This window comes from Humulus lupulus, chromosome 2 (assembly GCF_963169125.1).
Source record: "Humulus lupulus chromosome 2, drHumLupu1.1, whole genome shotgun sequence".
Lineage (NCBI taxonomy): Eukaryota > Viridiplantae > Streptophyta > Magnoliopsida > Rosales > Cannabaceae > Humulus > Humulus lupulus.
Genome location: NC_084794.1, coordinates 20825178 through 20847235, shown reverse-complemented (window position 1 = coordinate 20847235; position 22058 = coordinate 20825178).

The following is a 22058-nucleotide window of genomic DNA, read 5'->3' as shown; positions in this document are numbered from 1 at the left end:
CTCGTCAGCTACATGAGGTATATATCTGACAAATAAGTTTGTTCATTTAATTTTCTAATTTGATTTATTCATTCATATAACAATTTTTCATATTTTTGTATTAGGTTCATTTACAGATATGTGGTACAACAAGGTCGCCAAAATAAGTTTTTATTTGTCAATCCTAATATCGTCGCCACTCAAGGGAGTTCATTCGACGATCGTGTTCAGAATCTGTTCAGACGTTGCAATGACGTAAAATCAAAAGAACAAGTTATGCTTGTCCCTTGGAACCATGGGTAAGTTTAAAAAGTTGTCATTTTTCCGACCCATATCAATAATTTCATTGTTTAACATTTGAGCTATAATTTTTTTGTTTTTCTTATACAGTGAACATTGGATGTTGCTTATTTTGGCACCATATGCATATCATGTTTATTGTTGTGATCCGGTGAATTCAGAGCTAAATAACCGTGAGGAGATTGTATCAGTGATCGTCAGCGCTTTCAATCTTTTTTTCTCTATGAATCTTCCTGATGTCGAGATCCCTGATACTCTACGCATTAAGCAACCTCAGGTAAGTAACTTTAGCAGAAAATTTTGAACATTTATAATAATTAAGTAGAATAATATGTATGCATTTTTTAAAAAGTTTCAATTTAATAATAAATTAATCATATTTTTAAATAATTAGTGTCCACACCAACCGGACAATGTGGCATGTGGATACTACTTAATGAGGATGTTGAAGGATTTGATTGAGCATGCGAGTCCTGGGCATTACTTGAGAACGGTATTATTAATTAAAATTTACAAATTATTTTTGAAACTATAAATGTAATCAAATCATTAATTAATATATTTTACTTTATATTTCTTGCAGCTAACAAGCACATTATATACAGAGGCACAAATTGATGAGTTGCGACAAGAATGGGCGACATATATGTTGCCGATAATCCAAAGTTACCGACCTCGTTGATAGGTTTTTTTTTTTTTTAATTTTTTAACTCTTTCTTCATACACAATGCAATATTTGTTCATTTTGAATATTTCTAACAAATATTGTATTTCTTGTATATATCTAACAAATATATTTTTTTCTTCCAATTTAATTGATTATTAAATTAATTTAAATTTAGATTAAAATAATTTAAATTTAAATTAATATTATTTCAATTTAATTAAATATTAAATTAATTAATAATTAATATTAATTTAATAATTAATTAATTATTAAATTAATTTAATAATATTAAATTAATTAATATTAATTATTCAATTTAAATTAATAATATTAATTATAAATTTATTTAATTTATTTTTTTTAAATGTGGGAGACTTTCAATGTCTCCCATTAGGAGAGGTGGGAGACTTTCAATGTCTCCCATTGGGAGACGTGGGAAATCACTCACCTCTCCCAATGGGAGACGTGGGATGTCTCCTATGGACTTCCCACGTCTCCCATTGGGAGAGGTGAGTGACTTCCCACGTCTCCCAATGGGAGAGGTGGAAAGTCAACATTTGACTTTCCACCTCTCCCAGTGGGAGACGTGGGAAGTGAGGCACGTCTCCCCACGTCTCCCAACGGGAGACGTGGGATATATACCTACAATGACCCCAGCAACAACGTCTCACTAAGTGGGAGACATTGTAGACTTCCAATGTCTCCCAATTAAAGTCATAAAACATCTATTTTGTTGTAGTGTGCCTCTAAATGCTACCACCGGTTTGATATTTCTTTTCAAGTTTAAAAATAGTGAAACTTCTTCTATTACTGAATTGTATTCACTCAATGGTTCAATTACAAATGAGGAAAACAGAGGAATAAATACACAGAACATTTACAAAGCAAGGGCCCTGATTGGAGGAAAAGGACAGCTCATAATTGATGGTACAACAATCCTGATTTTGTGTACGAGAGGAATCTCCAAGGACAATTCACCAGCTGGAGTAACGGTCATGAGGTACAGCCTTCACTCGTGTGTCTCCTCAGCCTGTACAGCCTCAATCGATCGTGGGGCAATTTGGGATTGCTTTGTTTGCTCTGTTTCAATATGCCCCCTCATGCTGTGCTGTGGTGAAGGGACTACAGCCAGTTTGCTCTTTAGTTAATGGAAGCTAGCAATGGATAGAGATTTGGTAAGTATGTCTGCTGTTTGCTCACTCGATGGAACATACCTGACTTCAACCTCTTTGTTTGATACTTTCTCTCTAATGAAATGGACATCTATTTCAATATGCTTAGTTCTTGAGTGAAAAACAGGGTTGGAAGCCAATTGTCTAGCTCCTGAATTGTTACACCAAATGATGGCTGGTGTGGTATGGCTAATTCCAATTTCTTTGAGTAGAGATTGTAACCATATGATTTCGGTGCAGGCTTGGGCAAGTGCTCTATATTCTGCTTCGGTGCTTGAGCGAGCTACAGATTTCTGTTTTCTAGAACTCCAATTTATGAGGTTGCCGCCGAGATAGACACAATATCCAGAAGTTGATTTACGATCATCTAGTGTGCTGGCCCAATCTGAGTCACAGAAACTTTCAATTGAGAGATTTAGAGCTGGGGTGAATTTAATTCCTTCTCCAACTGTCCCTGCTAGATACCGTAAGATTTTCTTACATGCTTGCCAATGATTCTGAGTAGGAGCTTGTAAAAATTGGCTAAGTTTGTTGAATGTGAAGGCAATGTCAGGTCTACTGAGGGTGAGATATTGGAGGGCACCTATTATGCTTCGGTAAAGTGTGATGTGCTCAAATGGTTTACTGTCTTGAAGGCGTAAGGAATTGCTTTAATTGATTGGAGTGGGGCATGGTTTAGCATGAAGCATATTGGTGCGTTTAAGGAGATCAATGGTGTACTTGGTTTGTGACAGATGAATACCAGTAGCCCCCCGTGTTGTCTCAAACCCAAGGAAGTAATGAACTGAGCCTAGAGTTTTGAGAGCAAAATTGGTAATAAGTTGAGAAATGATGGAGGTGACTTGCTGAGATTTGTTCCCAGTCAAGAGGATGTCGTCAACATAAATAAGGACAAACATGAGGGCATCACCTTGACTGAAGAAGAGCAAGGATGAATCCGAGATAGAATTTTGAAATCCAAGTTGGAGAAGAGTGGTGCGAAGGCGATCGAACCAAGCATGGGGAGCTTGTTTAAGCTCGTAGAGAGCAGGATTAAGCTTGCAGATGTGATTAGGATATTCAGGATTGACATACCCAACGGGTTGATACATGTAGACTTCTTCATCAATAGTGCCATTGAGGAAAGCATTATTGATATCAATTTGTTGTATATCCTAGTTGTAAGTGACAGCCAAAGTAAGAACAACGCGAATGGAGGATGGTTTTACCACGGGACTGAACGTTTCAAAGAAGTCAATACCTGGCTGTTGTTGAAATCCTTTGGCAACGAAGCGCGCTTTGTAACGCTGAATGGTTCCATCAGAGTTGAATTTCAGCCGAAAAATCCATTTATTTTCAACAATGTTCAGCTGGTGGTGGAATGGTACTAGCTCCCATGTTTTATTTTTCAGCAAGGCAAAGTACTCTTCATCCATAGTATTTTTCCAAACTGGTATAGCAAGAGCTTCAGTGACTGTTTTAGGTGTGGTGGTGAGGAGAGAAGATGTGTAGTTGGTGAGAAGAGAGGCTAGATAAGTTTTGGGTTTAAAAATGCCAGCTTTGGAGCGAGTGATCATAGGATGAGTAGGAATTTTAGAGGGAACAGGTAGGGATGATGGGGATGGTGGTGCAGATGGAGAAGTATCACTGTCAAATGGGAGGTAAATGTCAAGAGGTATGGATGGATAAGAGGTAACTGACTTTGGGGAGCTATGCTGAACGTTGGAAGTTTGAGGTGATTGAGATGAAGTACGTGGAGATGGAGATGCATCAGGGATAGCTGAACTGGTGGTTTCTTCAGCTGGTACAGTTTTTACACAGTCATTTTCTTGCTGGTATGGGAAAAAGGAGGATTGAATATGCTCAGAGGGAGAAGATTGACTTGTAGAGTGAGGAATGTTGAAACCAGTTGAGAAAGGGAATTCATGCTCATTGAAAGTGACACTTTGAGCAATATAGATGCGACCAGTGGGGTGTAGACATTTATATCCTTTATGGTGAAGACAATATCCTAGGAATACATATTTAGTAGACCTGAAATCAAATTTGTGTCTGTTGTAGGCCCTGAGATGAGGAAAACATGCGCAGCCAAAGACTTTGAGAAAGTGAAGGTTGGGTTTGACTCGGAAGAGAACTTCTGTTTGAGATTTGTGAGCTAAGGTGGGAGTGGAGAGGTGATTAATTAGAAATGTTGCTGTATTGAAGGATTACCACCAAAAGTGCAGTGGTAAGGAGACTTGAGATAGGAGTGTGAGACCCATCTTGACAATATGGCGATGTTTTCTTTCGGACTTCCCATTTTGTGGGTGAGTGTGTGGGCAAGGATGTTGAAAATGGACACCTATAGACTCAAGAAATGGTGCAAGACTTCTATATTCACCACCCCAGTCGGATTGGAGTGTTTTAATTTTTGTATCAAACTTTCTTTCAACAACTTTTTGAAACTTAATGAATATATCCTTGACTTCAGATTTTAACTTTAGTGGAAAAATCCAAGTGAAATTACTAAAATCATCAATGAAATGGACATAGTATCTAAATCCATCAGTGGAGAGAATTGGGGCTGGTCCCCAAACATCTGAGTGTATTAACTCTAAAGGCTTGGTTGTGCTGGTTTGTGAAATTGCATAGTGTTTATGCTTTGATTTTCCTATATGACAAGCATCACAGAAAGGAATATCAGATTTAAAGGCAATTTTCTCATTAGTTAACATGATTTTCATTACATTTGCATTAGGATGACCAAGACGCTGATGCCACACACTAACATCAGGTTTTAATTCAGCAAGTAAAGACTCTCCACCATGGACAGTGGTGGATTTGACAGACTTGGAAACAACAGAAAAACTGGAAGGCAGACATGGATTAGGTGAACTGGACAACTTGGATGAAGCAGGTGAGGAAAATGACTGTGTAATCTGCAACTGATATAAACCATTGTTAAGTGTTCCCCGAAGCATCTCCTTCCCCGTGGTTCGATCCTTCACAAAACAACAGTTAGCATAAAACTCAACAAAGACATGATTATCTCTTGTTAGTTGAGAAATAGAGAGAAGATTTTTGGTAATTTGAGGAACACACAGAATATGTTTAAGATGCAAGGAATTTGAGGAATGTGGTAAAATGATTTTGCTATTACCAGTTTAAGTGATTGAGAGAGATTGACCATTTCCAATGATAAGATGAGTGATACCTTTTTGGTCCGATTTATGCTGCAAGTTTGATGCATCTGCTGTGATGTGATTCGTAGCTCCGCTGTCTATGTACCAAGTATTGTCATCAAGGTGATCAGTTGAGGATAGGAAGGCTTGTTGATGATTACCTGAAGCATTGTGGTTATTGAAAGAGAGACCAGAGTTGTGTTGCTGGTTTGGAGATGCAGAGTGGGAACCAACAGGAGCTTGAAAAGAAATATCAAACCGGTGGTAGCATTTAGAGGCAACATGGGCAGGACGAGTGCAAATTTGACATATGCCACGATTTCCTCGACCCCCTCGGCCACGGCCACGACCTCGATGGGAGAAACCACGGCCAGGGAAAGGTTGAGATGAGGAGCCAAGGAAGTTGGGAGGCCTTCTAGATTGAGAAGCAAATTTGGCACTTGGGAGAGTCTGGTCGGTAGGAGTGTTAAGTTGATCCAGGCGCATTTCTTGACTCTGAAGCATATATTGAACTTCTTGGAAGGTGAGTTGGTCATGACGAGAGGTAAGATTAATGACAACGGCTTCATAGTCATGACCGAGACCACCTAGAATGTAGAGAATGAAGTCTTCATCAGAGATTAGTTGGCTAGCAACAGAAAGATTGTCAGCCAGATTTCACATTTTTAGCATGTAGTCGTGAATCGAGAGGTTGCCTTTTTTCTGTGATTGAAGTTGAAAGCGAAGTTGGAGTGTTCTGGCTTTGGAGCTGGTGACAAAGAGAAGTTCAAGAGTGTTCCATAGTTCCATAAAGGTTTGGCATCGAACTATGTGACCAAACATGGATTCTGAGATAGAGCTCATGAGTCAACTTAGGATAGCCTGGTCATGGCGTATCCAGAGAGTGTAGCCAATGTTAACTTGGTGAGATTCGCCAGGGACAGTGCCTTTGATTGTGTTGTCAACAAACTGTGGTGGACACGGTTTAGTGCCGAGAATGTACCCATCGAGTTCATGAGCCCGAAGAGTAGGTAAGACTTGAGATTTCCAGAATGAATAATTGGTGCGGTCGAGTTTAAGTGTTAAGGGAACCAAATGAGAAGAAGGAAAGAAGCCTGGGGCTTGACTGAGGGTTGATGACCCGAGAGAGTAAGCTGCATGTGGTGTAGGAATAGGAAGGGAAATGGGAGGTGAAGGAGTGTCGACCCCAGGAAGGGTGGAAGCGGCTGTGATAGGCAGAGCAGCACTCTGATTTGTTGCAGATGAGTGTGTATCAGAATCTTGTGGGGTAGCCATGGACGTAAGTCACAGGCTCTGATACCAAGTTTAAAAATACTGAAACTTCTTCTTTTAATGAATTGTATTCACTCAATGGTTCAATTACAAATGAGGAAAACAAAGGAATAAATACACAGAACAGTTACAAAGCAAGGGCCCTGATTGGAGGAAAAGGACAGCTCATAATTGATGGTATAACATCCTGATTTTGTGTATGAGAGGAATCTCCAAGGACAATTCACTAGCTGGAGTCACGGTCATGAGGTACAGCCTTAACTCGTGCGTCTCCTCAGCCTGTGCAGCCTCAATTGATCGTGGGGAAATTTGGGATTGCTTTGTTTGCTCTGTTTCAATAGTGGTCATCGACATAGTCTAGAATACCACAAGCAGAAGCCTAATCAATTTTGTTACTGATGTGGTTGGTTGCGTTGAGACAGTCGGACTCAAAGATGACCTTAGCAAAGGTGCATGGAGAATAGCCTTTATGTCTCGGCAGTTAAGGGATCCAGAGCAGCTTTAACGTACTGAATCGTCGACGCCATCACGTGTCCTGTTTCATCCCCTATGATCACACCTAGACCAGTTCTGCTCCTAGCCTTATCAATAGCTGCATTCGTGTTAACTTTGACTTTTACCAGCCAGGGGGTTTAGGCCATTTATGTTCTGTAGAATGGGAAGTAGCATGCAGTCTTGGATTTTTGTTAGCCTCCTGGTAACGTTGCAGATAGATAGTTCATAGCCCAGCAGCTCACCAAGTCATCTGCTACAAATTTTCCGCCATGCACAAAACGGTTTCTACGGTACTAGCTTCTCCAAAGAAGGATCATCAGTACCTTTTCCAATTCAATGCCACCAAGGCTATCAAGTGTTCATTGCTCAATCTGTTAAGAGACTCATGAAAACAGGTTATCTCCATATAAAGTCAAACGAACTTGTTGATGTATATATTTTCATACTTTATTTGAAAATTAATAAATTTATGCTATATGTAATCACATTAACATAGTGAAAACATAAAAAAATTATTACCCTTTTTCACACAATTTATGAAAAGAATTTTTCCACTACATTTTCTTAAATAAAAATAATTACCATTTTTAATCATTTATTCACTACAAAAAACAAGGGTTATACCGAGAACAAAAGTTGTCAGTAGAAGACCGAATGTTCTCGGTACAACTTCTACTAACAACATGTTCTCGATAGACGGTTCTCGGTACATCCTCGTCAGTAGAGGAAAAATTCTACTTGTACCGAGGACGATAGTTCTCGGTATATAGTTGACATAATCGTCGGTGAAACTTGTCCAATTTTGTCATCTGGATGGACTATATCAAGGTTGGTATAGACTAAACTGAGATTTTTTTTTATATGTGCAATGTTTATTCATTTATATATTTATTTATTGATTTAATTTGAATATAAAACAATAGATTAAAATTAAAACAATTATATTAAACATATAAATAAAAACATAAGAGTACGTTTGATCAATCAAAATAAAGAGTAGTCCTAAGCATGAAAATGTAATAGTCCATAATAATAAAACTTATACATAAGTCCTACTGACTCGGTGCTCCAACATCGGGATCATCAGGTGGTGGCCCACTACAACAAAATTGACATTTATTGACCCTCTATAATGACTTACACCAATGGTGTAAGACATTAAAAGTATTTAGGGATATTTCAAGTCTAAGGGCGTAAGTCATTAAAAGTTATTGTTTATGACTAAGTGGGTAAGTCATTAAAAGTAGTGGGAGACGTTATTTATTATAAATTAAAAAGTCGAAATAAAATAATTAAATCTGACAATGGGAGCCCTCTAACGTCTCCCCTGGGAAGATGTGTACACATCTTCCTATGGAAGACGTTAGAGGTCTTCCCTGTATAAGTTGTCTTCCCCGAGCCATTCATGAACCAGAGGCGATTTCTAGGCGATTTTGGGCGAGATTTCATCCGATTTCTTCCTCCGAAAATTAATTTCAGGTAAGTTTTTAAGTTGAATTCATGTGTAATAGTTAGGATAATGTTTTAATATATATTTTCTTTAATTATAATGGGTTAATATTGGGATTTTAGGGTATTTTGTGGGTTGCGGTTTTGGGTATTGTGGGTGATTTTGGGCGAAGTTGATGCCGATTTTGGCCGATTTTCTCCTCCAAAAACTAATTTCAGGTATGTTAGTTAATTTTAATTAATGTATAATAGTTATGATAATATATTTTTATTTATTTTCTTTAACTATAATGGGTTAATATTGGGATTTTAGGGTATTGTGGGTTGCGGTTTTGGGTAATATTTGCTCGATTTGAAGAAGATTTGAGATATGATTTCATTATTAAACCAATGCATTATAGTTAGAATGATAGAAATAATTGTTTTTGTGCATTTGTTTTTATGATTTGTGAGTTTATTATAAATATTTTTTTAAAGTTTGAAAAATGATTTTAATGAAGATTTGAGATACACAATTGGGATTTAATAGTTATACCACATTATTTACTATATATTTTTTTTACTATTTAATTCGAAAATTGTAGATTTTTTAATTAGTTTTTTAGGTTGATTAAGTGTATATATATATGTCTAAAATAAGGAAAATAATTTAATTTTAATTTACATACTAAATTGAATGTATATAAATAAGTAATTCAAGTATATATGTTTATGATTTTTTTTATTTATATTATTATATTATTCAAAAATTATATATATTTGTATATATATTTTAAATATTTTATTAACATTGAAGTATGTTGATTATATATATTATGTTTTATTTATTTATTTAGTAATATTTTATTTATTAATTAATTTAATTTTGTAGGTTGTAATTTTAACTAGAGAGATTTTTTGCCTCAAAATTTCTATTTCAAGCACACATTTGAGGTTTTAAAGTTTCGGATAAAATTACAAGAATAAGTTATTGTTAATCCAATTATTTAATGATATTTGTTTAGTAATGTTTTATTTATTAATTAATTCAATTTTGTTGGTTGTGAATTTAATAGCAAAGTGCATTGCAAAGTGAAGTAAATTTTCTAGCTAGGACTATTAATTGCAAGAGGTACGTACATGATCTTATCTCTTGTTTTAGTATTATTAAATTTTTATTTGAGGAGTTTGAATATCTTAAATATTCATCCATAGTGAAGTAGGTTCTGAGATTAAAATTGTGTGTTGCGGTGATAACACAAGGTTGAGATGTGTTTTAGTGAAGTAGGTTATGGAAAATTTGTTTGTGTGCTGTGGAGCTATAAGGAATAAACTTATTGTGTGATATTTGAATTGTTTGACTTGTTGTTAATAGATGGATAGATCACTATTATAGGGGAAATGCTGTCTGATTTTGTCTAGAATTATGTATTCTATTATTATATTTGAATTGTGTTGTGCTTATTTGATTGGATTTGATTAGATTGACTGATTGCTAGGTTACTAATATAGAAGAAATGCTGCCCAATTTTTCATATACTCGGCCGTATGCTTATGTAATTTTTATTGTTTAATTTTTCATAGACATAGGAGAAGATATGGATAGAAAATGGATATCAGCGAATAGGTTATCCATGGAATATAAAAACGAGGTCGATTTATTCTTAGGATTTTGTTCGGAAAATGTGAAAGACCTAAAATTTATTCGTTGCCCATGTATTAAGTGTGGAAATGTAAGGAAAATGGATCTTAGTAAGATCAAACAACACTAATTTTTCAATGGAATCGACAAAAGTTACACGGTTTAGTATATGCATGAGGAGAGAATGCATGTCGCTCCAACTCCACCAAGTAGACCCAATGAAGTAAGGAGGAATATAGTAGAGGAGAATTGTGATGCATTAGATGATATGATTGATGACACACATTATGGATCCGGAGTAGACCCAGATAAGTTTGAGACATTACTTAGTGATGTTGAGAAACCGATTTACCCCAGTTGTAAAAAAATTACAAAGTTATCCGCACTCCTTAGGTTTTACAATTTGAAAGCTAAACACGGTTAGAGTGATAAAGGGATGACTGATCTACTTTGTTTTTTGAATAATTTGTTGCCGGAGTGTAATGAAATGCTAACTTCATTTTATGAAGCAAAGAAAACATTATGCTCATTGGGCATGCAATATGAAAAAAATCCATGCATGTCCTAATGATTGCATATTATATCGAAATGACTTTGCAGATGCAAAAATGTGTCCTACTTGTGGTGAGTCACGATGGCAAAAGAAAAGAAATGGTGAGGATGTCAAGGAAGGAGTACCCCGCCAAGGTCTTGTGGTACCTTCCTCCTAGTCCTCGTTTCATTCGGTTGTTTAGAAATGCTAAACATGCTAAAAATTTATCGTGGCATGCTAATGAGAGAATAAATGATGGTAAATTAAGGCATCCAGCTGACACCCTAGCTTGGAAGAGGGTTGATTTGAAGTGGCCTTGTTTTGGAAATGAATCTCGTAATATTCGGCTAGGTCTTTCGACTGACGGGATTAATCCACACACTTCTCTTAGTAGTAAGTATAGTTGTTGGCCTGTTATGCTTGTCATTTACAATCTACCCCCATGGTTGTGCATGAAGAGAAAATTTACCTTGTTGACATTGTTGATATCGGGACCTAAACAACCTGGTAATGACATCGACGTATATTTGTCGATATCGATGATTTGAAAACTTTGTGGGATGAAGGGGTTAAGGTTTATGATGCGTACAGGCAAGAAGAATTTAATCTTAGAGTTGTATTGTTGTGGACTATCAATGACTTTCCTGCTTATGGAAATTTATCCGGGTTTAGTCTGAAAGGATATAAGGCTTGTCCCATTTGTGAAGAAAAAACATGTTCTGAATACTTAAAACACTCTTATAAAGTATGTTATATGGGTCATAGGAAGTTCTTGATTAGTACGCATAAATATCGAACTTGGAAAAAGGCATTCAACGGCGAACAAGAATTTGAGGAGGCTCATCAACCTTTAAATGGGAGTGCAGTACTTGAGAAGATGTCTAAAATCATGTTTATGTTAGGTAAGCCTAAAGTTCGTACACCTACAAAGCGGAAGGGTTGTGGGAAGGCTAAGGTTGTGGAAGAGCCCAAAAGTTGTTATAAAAAGAAATCTATCTTTTTGGAGCTTGGATATTGGCAATTCTTACTTGTACGCCATAATTTAGATGTTATGCACATAGAGAAAAATGTATGTGATAGTTTGATTGGAACTTTGTCGAATATTCCTGGGAAAACTAAGGACGAAATTAATGCTAGACAAGACTTGGCTGCAATGGGTATACATGAATGATTAACTCCAAAAATAGATAAGAGACGAACACACTTGCCTCCTGCTGCTTACACCCTCACTAAAGATGAAAGGAAGGAAGTTTGTTCCTGTCTATTTAATGTAAGAGTTCCAGATGGCTATTCATCAAATATAAGGTCATTGGTAGACATGAAAAGTTGTACTCTGAGTGGTATGAAATCTCATGATTGTATATTCTGATGCAACACTTGCTACTAGTGGTAATTCGTTCTATCTTACCTCAAAAAGTTCGAGAGATTATCACAAGGTTATGTTTATTTTTCAAGTCATTGTGTTGTAAGGTGATTGATCCTATTAAGTTACCCAAGTTACATGATGAAATTGCTAAGGTCTTGTGTGAGCTGGAGAAATACTTCCCACCTTCCTTTTTTGATATAATGATTCATCTTACAGTTCACTTAGTTAGAGAATTGCGATTTTGTGGTCTCGTTTATTTAAGATGGATGTATTTATTTGAACGATATATGAAGATTCTTAAGGGGTTTGTCAGAAATATTAGTCGCCCAGAAGGGTGCATTGTGGAATGTTATATTGTGGAAGAGGCAGTTGAATTTTGTTCTGAATACATGGCTGGGGTGTACAGAGGATTGGGATAAATGAAGTTAATAATGTTGAGATTCAAAGTCGTCGGGTAGTGTTGTTTGCGCAGTGAGTCAAGATGAACTAGATGAAGCACATCGTCTAGTATTGCAAAATATTAATGAAATTCAGCCTTTTATCGAGTAAGTTTATCTGTATAGATATATTGCATATGCAATGTAAATATATGATAACTTTCACAATTAGTTCACTAACAACATATGTAATTTTGAAGGGAACATTTTAACTAAATCAAGACAAAATTTCCATCAAAGTCAAAGAACTCCAAATGGTTACAAGACGAACATTATCGTACATTTAATAGTTGGATAGAATATAAGGTATATTATGTTGATTTTTTGATTTTATTTTTATTATATAGTAATGTATGTTGTTTAACTAGTTTTATTTTTAATAGGTTGTCAATGAATTGAAAAACACATCAAATAATGTGTCAGACATTGTTAAGTGGATCTCTCGAGGCCCTTCTCATATAGTCATAAAGTTTTCATCATATATAATCGATGGTACACAATTCAATACTAGGGAGTGTGATACCAACAGAACCACACAAAATAGTGGTGTTAGTCTTGTCGCTAGAACTATGCAAATATCCAGTGCGAAAAAAAAAATCATGTTCAAAGTGATATGACTTTCTATGGAGTAATTAAAGAAATTTGGGAGTTAGATTATATCACAATTCGAGTACCTGTTTTCTTTTGTGATTGGGTGAAGAGTGATAGTGGCATAATATATGAAGATATTGGTTTCACATTAGTAAACCTAAATCAACTAGGGCACAAATCTGACAAATTTATAATGGCTGCACAAGCAAAACAAGTGTTTTATGTGAATGATCCTTTAGCAACCAATGGTCAATTGTGCTTACAACGCCAACAAAAAAATGGAATACCAAAGATGGTGATTTGCATGATATACCAATTGAAGAAGAATCAATCAAATTCACCTCACCAATATGTAATGATGAAATTGATGATGATGGTGTTTGTTTATGTGATAATGGTGAAGGTTTATGGATTGATAACCTGATGTGAGGTATAATATAATTATGTTTGTCATACTTGCAAAAATGATTTTGGTTTGTTTATGATATATTTTTGTTTGTCATATTTTTTCCTATATATATATATAACTTATCATATTGATTTTTATGTTTCACATATGTCAGATCCTTTTGGTGATAGTGATGAGGAGAAAAATCCTCAACAAAATCCTGATATTGAGCCAGAGATTACAGATGAAAAAAAATGTGCGAGGAGGCACATGGATGAATAAATTGATTGAGAATAAAAGTGAAGGAAATCTTATACCTGTAACGTTCAATGAGTATGGTCAAGTAACAGGTACCGCAAGAAGTAATCGATCTTCAGCGTTGGGTTCTATTGTGAGGACTGTTGTGCCCATCACCTGTAACTCCTGGAATGAAGTTCCAGCGGAGACCAAAACTCATATATGAGATTTAATGAAGGTATGATTTGATTACTTCTATTTTACTTAAAGATTTTAAAATATGTGATTTAATATGATTATTATTTCAAACTTGTAGAAAACTTTTCAGTTGGAATATAGCTCCAAAAAGCAGACAATGAAAGACGTAGAAAAGATGTTCAGACAATGGAAGACTGACACGAAAAGGAAGCACATCTTTAATGCTTTAGAGAAAAGACCAGGTGAGTTTCCCCCTAGGAAACCATATGGATTTGAGGAGATAATAAATGATGAGAAATGGTTAGAATTTGTCAACTCAAGATTAACACCAGAGTGGAAAGATAAGAGATTACAGATGCAAGAATATCGAAGAATGAGCAAATACAACCACAACCTATCTACGTGCGTGTGGAAGAGATGCTTCAACAACAGACTGGGCAAAAATTATATGATATTGATAGAGCTGATTTATGGACGTTTGGTAGACCGAAGAATAAAGAAGGAGAACTTATTGGAGAGGCAGCTGAGGTTTAAAAAACATTGTAAGTTTTTATATATATATATTGTTACTTGCTATATTCATTATTGGTTTTTATTTTGAACTTATATAATCTATTTATTTTTATATAACTAACTTAAATTAATTACTTTTATTTTATAGGATCATTATCGAAAACTCATTGAGGAGGGTCAATGGGAACCCCAAGGCCCTGATGATGTGTTGACGAGGGCATTGGGCACTCCCGAGCCACGAGGGCGTGTTCAGGCTAAAGGTCACGGTGTGTCCCCCACATTGTTTTGGGATACTCCGAAACCTACCAAAATGAAAGAGAAATTGAAAGATATTGTTTCGGCTAGCGCTATAAGAAATGAGTTTGAGGAAATACTTCGTCAACAAGAAGAACGACATCGTCAACAAGAAGCGTGTCTAGAAGAACGTTTTCGTAAACAAGAGGAAATGTTGAGATCTTTCATGGCCCAACAAAGTGGTTCAGGATCCAATATTGGAGTCCCACCAGTAGTTCCGAACCCATCGGGGCCATCTTACTATGTGCCTGACCCACAAGCACCATCTTACTATGTGCCCGACCCTCCAGGGCCATCTTGCTATGTGCCCGGCCCACCAGCACCATCTTACTATCAGCCTGACCCACCAACACCATTTGTGTTTGAGGTAATTTCAATTTGATAGTTGAAAATGACTATGTATGTACATGCATACACACATATATACATAATGCTACTTATTATAATGTGCAGGTACCTAGTTGGCAGTTAGCCATTGGTTCGCTATCCAATATTGTTGCATCAGGCAAGCTCATTGAGAAAGAGTTGGGTAACAACTACCAAGTGGTGATTACTGACGCTATTAAGCCGACGACACCTCTTCCTTATGCAAAACCTGATTAGAATATGTACATAGTCATTCAGGCTATTAGGCATCCTATATCATGGCCTAAGGAATTGGTCATCGTATCTGATGATATACATGAACAGGTGATGTATCATATTTATATAATCATATTTGTATTATATATTTCAATTTGTTTGTAAATTTTCGAATTATTAATATTATTTTGCAGACTTGTTCTAGAAGTAATAACATAACAGAACGACCAATTAATCCCTCAACACAACGACCCCGAGAAAGAATACAACGTTTGAGTGATCCTCTCACACAAGAAAACAATCCTTTGGAACAGATATACAATATTATATCTCGTTGGAATGACGATGACTGTGTCAATCCAGGCATAGATGAGGATGTATTCGGTCAGGATATTTCAAGTCTTTACATATGCAAAGAGGACATACTTCAATTTATTCGAATGGAAAAGATTGGACAAGGAGTTGTAGTTTGCTACATGAGGTATCTCACAAGTTTTTTAATTAACCTTTCTTATTTGATTTATTTTAACAAAAAATTTCCTAAATTATATTTTCGACTACTACTTTTTTTTAATAGGTTGTTATACAATTTTTTGGTAGAACAAGGGCGCCAAAATAAGTTTTTATTTGTCAATCCTAATGTTGTATCCACTAAAGGAAGTTCATTTGAAGAGCGTGTTCAAGGTCTGTTCAAGCGCTGTCGTCAATTAAGATCAAGTGAGCAACTTATGATTGTCCCCTGGAACCATGGGTAAGTTCAAAAATTTGTTACTGCCAGATACTTAGTCCTTATAACAATTGCGTTGGAGACTTATACCAAGTATTGTTTTTCTTGTGCAGTGATCATTGGATGTTGATTATATTGGACCCATATGCATATTACGTTTGTTGTTGTGATCCAGTAAACTCAGAACTGGAAACCATGAAGAAATTGTGGTATTAATAGTCAATGCTTTCAACCTTTTTCTGAGCAGTCTACCAAAACCTCCCGAGATTCCAAATAATATAGAAATTGTGCAACCGAAAGTAAGTAACTACGACTTTAATTATTTTGAAATTTATACTTGAATTTTACTAATATTTTTTATATTAATTGCTTGATATTTTATTTAAATATTAGTGTCCGCACCAACCAGACAATGTGACATGTGGATATTATGTGATGAGAATAATGTTGAAGGATTACATTGAACATTCACGACCTAGACGTTACTTGATGAAAGAGGTATGTATATAAATTTATACAAAGTTAACAATTTATTTATTCTTAAAGTATATATAATCAAATAATAATTAACTAATATATTTTACTTTGCATTTTTTGTAGCTAAACACTACGCCATATACACTAGTACAGATTAATGAAATGCGACAACACTGGGCGAACCATATGCTACCGATAATTCAAAGTCATCGTCCCACATATTAGGTTTTTTTTTACTTTTTCTTTTTCTTTCTTACTATATGTCTAGCTAGCTAGTGTAATATTTGTTAATTTTGTATGTTTAACAACAAATATTTCAATTTTGTATATTTAGCTAGCAAAAACATATTATATACACATTTTAGTTTTATTAATGAAAATTCACAATTTAAATTTGCATAAAATTTAGATTTTTTAATTAATATATTTTTAAAAAATCAATATATTTAATTCTATTAATTAATATACTGAAAATAATTATTTAATTATTTAAAAAAAAATACAAAAATCAATGATGACTCATTATATGAGTCATTGAGTGTCTACAAAGTCTTCCCATGGGAGACGTCATAGGGCCACTTTAGATGGCTCCTGCAACAGCGTCTCCCCTAGGGGGAGACATTAAATGTCTACAATGTCTCCACCATGGTGGGGCACATTGAGATCCCAGGATGATACAATGAGTCCGGATGTGTTATTCTAATTGTTGAACACGCTCTCTCATCTTAGTCATCACTACTACAAAAATTACATGATAAGTCGGTTAAAAACCGACTTCTGAACGTTTATAAGTCGGTTGGGAACTGACTTCCCATGCAGTGACTTATGATGTAAAAACATGGTAGGTCAGTTGTCGCCAAACCGACCTCTGATGTAAGACATGGTAGGTCGGTTGCACACCAACCTCTAGTGTAAGACATGATAGATCGGTTGCACACCGACCTCTGGTGTAAAACAGGGTAAGTTAGTTGTAAACAGACCTCTGGTGTAAATTATGATAGGTCGGTGTGGCACACCGATCTCTAGTGTAAAACAGGGTAAGTCAGTTCCCAACCGACTTATGGTGTAGACATCTATTGTCAGTTTTAGTAGAATTGACTTATGGTGTTTTTTGTTTCTCATTAAAAGTGTATTATGCCAAAACAAATCTTGTTTTTTATAAAAACAAACTGAACAAAAAACAAAACAAAACATATATCATAGTAAAATAAAATACTAGAATTTGAATTAAATATCCAAAATAATGATGAGTCTTAAGTTAATTACAAAATTACTCATGTAAGCATTTTAAACTATACTTATCTCCAAGAAAATCTAAGTTAACATTGCAAGTATATCTCCTTAAAAGTCAACGTTAACAAAAGTGAGTAGACCTATGTAGTACTCATCAAATCCATGACGCATTGTGCTCATTCTTCACATACTTCATTGATCTCATCCTTTGTGTAAGAGTTCTTCCTGCCACACTAAAACAAAATTCCTTGCGTGAGTTGAATTAATATACTTAAACTTGAGGTAAAGCTAGAACTTTAATAATAAATATTTTCACTTACGTTACTAGCAGTTAGTCATCGCATTGAAAACTCATTTGTCACAAAGTCTTTCATCATCCTGATAACATAGAACCCACATTATAAGCATCTAATGTTTTCTAACAGAAACACAAAAATATTTCATTATTAATATTATATATAATCACTAACAAAATACTAAAAGTAAAAAACTTACCACTTATGATATGGCAGCAACCACATTTGACCCTGATTTGAATCAATCATACGCTTTGATACCCATTTAACTTGTTCTTCTTCAGTGGATCCAACATTTGATAACCAAATTGGCTCAACAAAACGAAAAAAGTGACTGGTCTCTCTTTTCACTAATTGGAAGTATAAAATCCTAAATAAAAAATATATATCTTTGATAAATTTATAAAATAAGTTATCTACAAACTTATAATGGTTTTAAAAATCTTTGATACCTGATATATAACGATATACATGATGCTCTAATCTCCTCCATTAAGCCAAAGTTGACTATATCTTCTTGTGAGATATATAAATCATTACCAACCTCTTCCACTTAGTTTTTTTCCAGCAATTATTTTTTCCAATCACACTATCCCCTTAGTTTGCCTACTTTTCTTCTTCTTTGTCGTAGGATCTTCATTACTAGCCTCTTCTACATCAATGCCTTTTTCTGCATTGTCTTCAAGTTCCTCTTTGAGATGCTCTTCAAGATGGTCCATGATGTTATTAAGAAAAAAAATAAGTATAAAGATTAGTGCGACCATTCCTTTATAAATTTATATAGTTTAAAAATAAGATATGATGTGTAATGTGTATAAAAGGTTCCCATACAAAAAAGTACATCTTATAGTTCACATTTTGATATTTCTCGTCAATATCTGGTACAACACCTTTACCAACTTTTTTCAAAGTGATAGACTTGAAGTACATGCATCAGTAAAAGAAAATGCAATGAAGAAATTCCTAAGTAGCTGTCCTACAGATTGTTATTTGCGTAAATTTTATACTAGATATAATTGAACCAAATCAACAAGCAAAAATTTAATAGACAATGCATTGAAAAAAAAAAAGTTTTTGTTAGTATAGTAGTTTACAACATAATATTCTTTTGTAGAATATGAGCTAATCGTATCCGAGAATAATACAGCTATCAATGAAGAAGAAAAATGGAGCATCAATAGTAAATATCATTCCTTTCAAAAATGGTATTGCTCCAAGAATCATGGCCAGAATGTGTGGCAAATTAAATACCTGTTAGACAGAAATTAAAGGTATTTATTTAAAAAAAATACTGCAACAATTTCAATTACAATAGAGCCTAACAAACTTACAGAAGCAATTATAGGTGGTTGAAGGATTTATTTGAGCTTCAATTTCTCGTAAAGAAAAACAAAGATACATTTTATCTACAAGATTCACAACTTATAAAAACCACAATCCAGAAGCATCAAACCATAAATAAAAGAAGAGTTGAAAATCCAACATGAAAGCTAACTTCCATGAAATTTGCTAAATCTATCATGGCACACTTGAGAAACAAAACAACTCATCCATTAACAAAACTCATAATAAGAGAAAGTTGAACTATGAAACAACAATAATTTAATGGCAAATAACTAAGGAATAGCAACTGAAAGAAGCTTTTTCTCACACCATAAAAGGATTTTTTGATATATATATATATATGAATAGACTACCATCCAAATATAAATATTTTAGAACATTATCATAAAGAAAATTGTTACTTGTCACTATGTCTATGTTGGGCACTTGGCAATCAAACTTGTTTGACTATAGTTACACTATGATAATCATTATGTTTATATATTTGATAATCATATGATGGAGCTTATATGATATAAACTAGTTGAGACAAATCACAAATAGGAAAAATAAAAACAATAAGCGTTATTGTTCAAGGTGTGGGCACCGCCAATACTACCCTATTATGAAAGTAGACAGGACAAGCTTCAACAACACACTTAGGGCCTGTTTGATATTGTTTTCTGTTTTTTGTTTTCAAAATTGTGTTCTCAGAAATGAGAACAGAAAACTGTTTTTGTAGTTTTCAAAAAACAAGAGTTGTTTGGTTAATGTTTTCTAAAAACAAGTTTTTAGTTTTATTTTTTTTAGATCTTAAATAAAAAATTAACAAATATATTTACAAAGAGAAAAATATTTTAAAAGTTTGTAATAAATAATGAGATAAAATAATTTGAAAGAAAAAATGATAAAAAATAAGAAGTGAGAAAATTTGAGAACAACAGAAAACAACTTTTTATTGTTCTCAAAATTTTCTGTTTTTTGTAACTTTGTTTTTAAAAATTATTTTCTGAAAACAATGCCAAACACCCCCACTTGTTTTCAAAAAAATGTTTTTAGTTTTTAAAAACAAAAAACAGTTTTTTAGTTAAGGTGTCAAACACTCTCTTACTTGCTCAGGAAAATGTGAGCCTATTGAAACAAGCAACCAAGTTGCAGCTCTTTGTCAGTCAGTATTTATTTCTTATAAGAGCATTTCAATGAAGCGTAAGCACAATTTAATAATTCACCAATAAATATAAAATCTACAATGAAACATATCACATAAGTATTCAACTCTTTATTCTACTAATTAAATGCATTAAGATGGAAGACATTTAACGTACAGTTGCAATGATCTTTTAATCATTAGTTAATAATCTAAAAACACAAGATATCATTAATTCCAATTATCTTCTTGTAGGCAACATCAGCTCCAAGAAATCATGTCTACAAATAGTTATATGGTTAGGTTCTTTTCCCATATCAGTGTTCAAGAGATTCTTATAACCCTCTATAGCTTTTAGATTCTGAATGACTTTCAGAGTTAAGACTAACAACCATATAAAGTCTAGTCTTCTCATAAAAACAAAATCAAAAACTCGAAAAGACATATTAGCAGTGGATTACAACTTAATCTTGATACAATCTTACTATGGTAACTCTATCAGTATATTTTGATCCCAAATAAACATCGAACATAAACATGCAAACTAATTATCAAAAGCATCATGATAGGTGCAGCTGCCACATATAAATCTAACACATCACGATAAGTGAAAATAAATAAGAAATCAATATAAATGCAAATGAAACCAAAACAAAGCAAAACTCATAGAAACCCAAATCGTGAATGGAGGCAAGCACTCTTCAAAACACAGAAAAAATAAAAAAATGAAAATATTGAAGGAATGAAGAAGGGGTTTACAAATATGGAGGAGGACCCATCACTCACCTTGTTGCAGCTGCCACCGTCGAGAGCCCAAACCCATGTCGCTTCGCGCAACCCCATTGAGAGCCCCAAGCCACGCCGTTGCCCCAAGCACCGTCGCAGTCAACTGCTCGCAAGCCCTTTGCAAACGAAAGCACCCTCTTTGTAACGTCTAAAACACAGCCGAGCCCCATCGCACCCCTTGCAGCTTCGTTGAGCCTTCGCACGAGCTCTGCCATTTGTAGCACAGAGAGAGCCGAGAGGTTATTTTGTAGTAGTGGGGGTGTACAGTGAAGAAAGTAAAGAAGAAGACGCGGGATACATAAAAAAAAAATTGGCTTTTATTTTCAATGCCCTAACTTTATTTTTACATGGTAAGTCGGCCCATTAGCAACTGACTTATAATGTAACACAATAAGTCTCTTCTACAACCGACCTATGATGCAGCATGATAAAAAATTTTTTACGTCACAAGTCGTTTGTAGCATAACCGACCTATCATGTCACATATTAAGTCATTTCTCTCACAACCGACCTATCATGTCACATGATAAGTCATTTACCACACAACCGACCTCCCATGTCCTTTAAAAAATTATTAAAGAGATACTCTAAATTATTCTATAAAGCTTTTAAAAAAATTATAAAACTATTAAATCATACTATTTTCTTAGTTATAAACACTAAATTAATTTTTTTTAATTCCAAATAATTAATTAATATATATTTAAAAAATTATAATATATGTAATATTAATAACTATATATTTTTTATACTTATTTCATACCCAAATAAATTAGATGTATATATATGTATTATGTAAATAAAGTAGTATATTTTAAAATTCAAATAATGTAAAA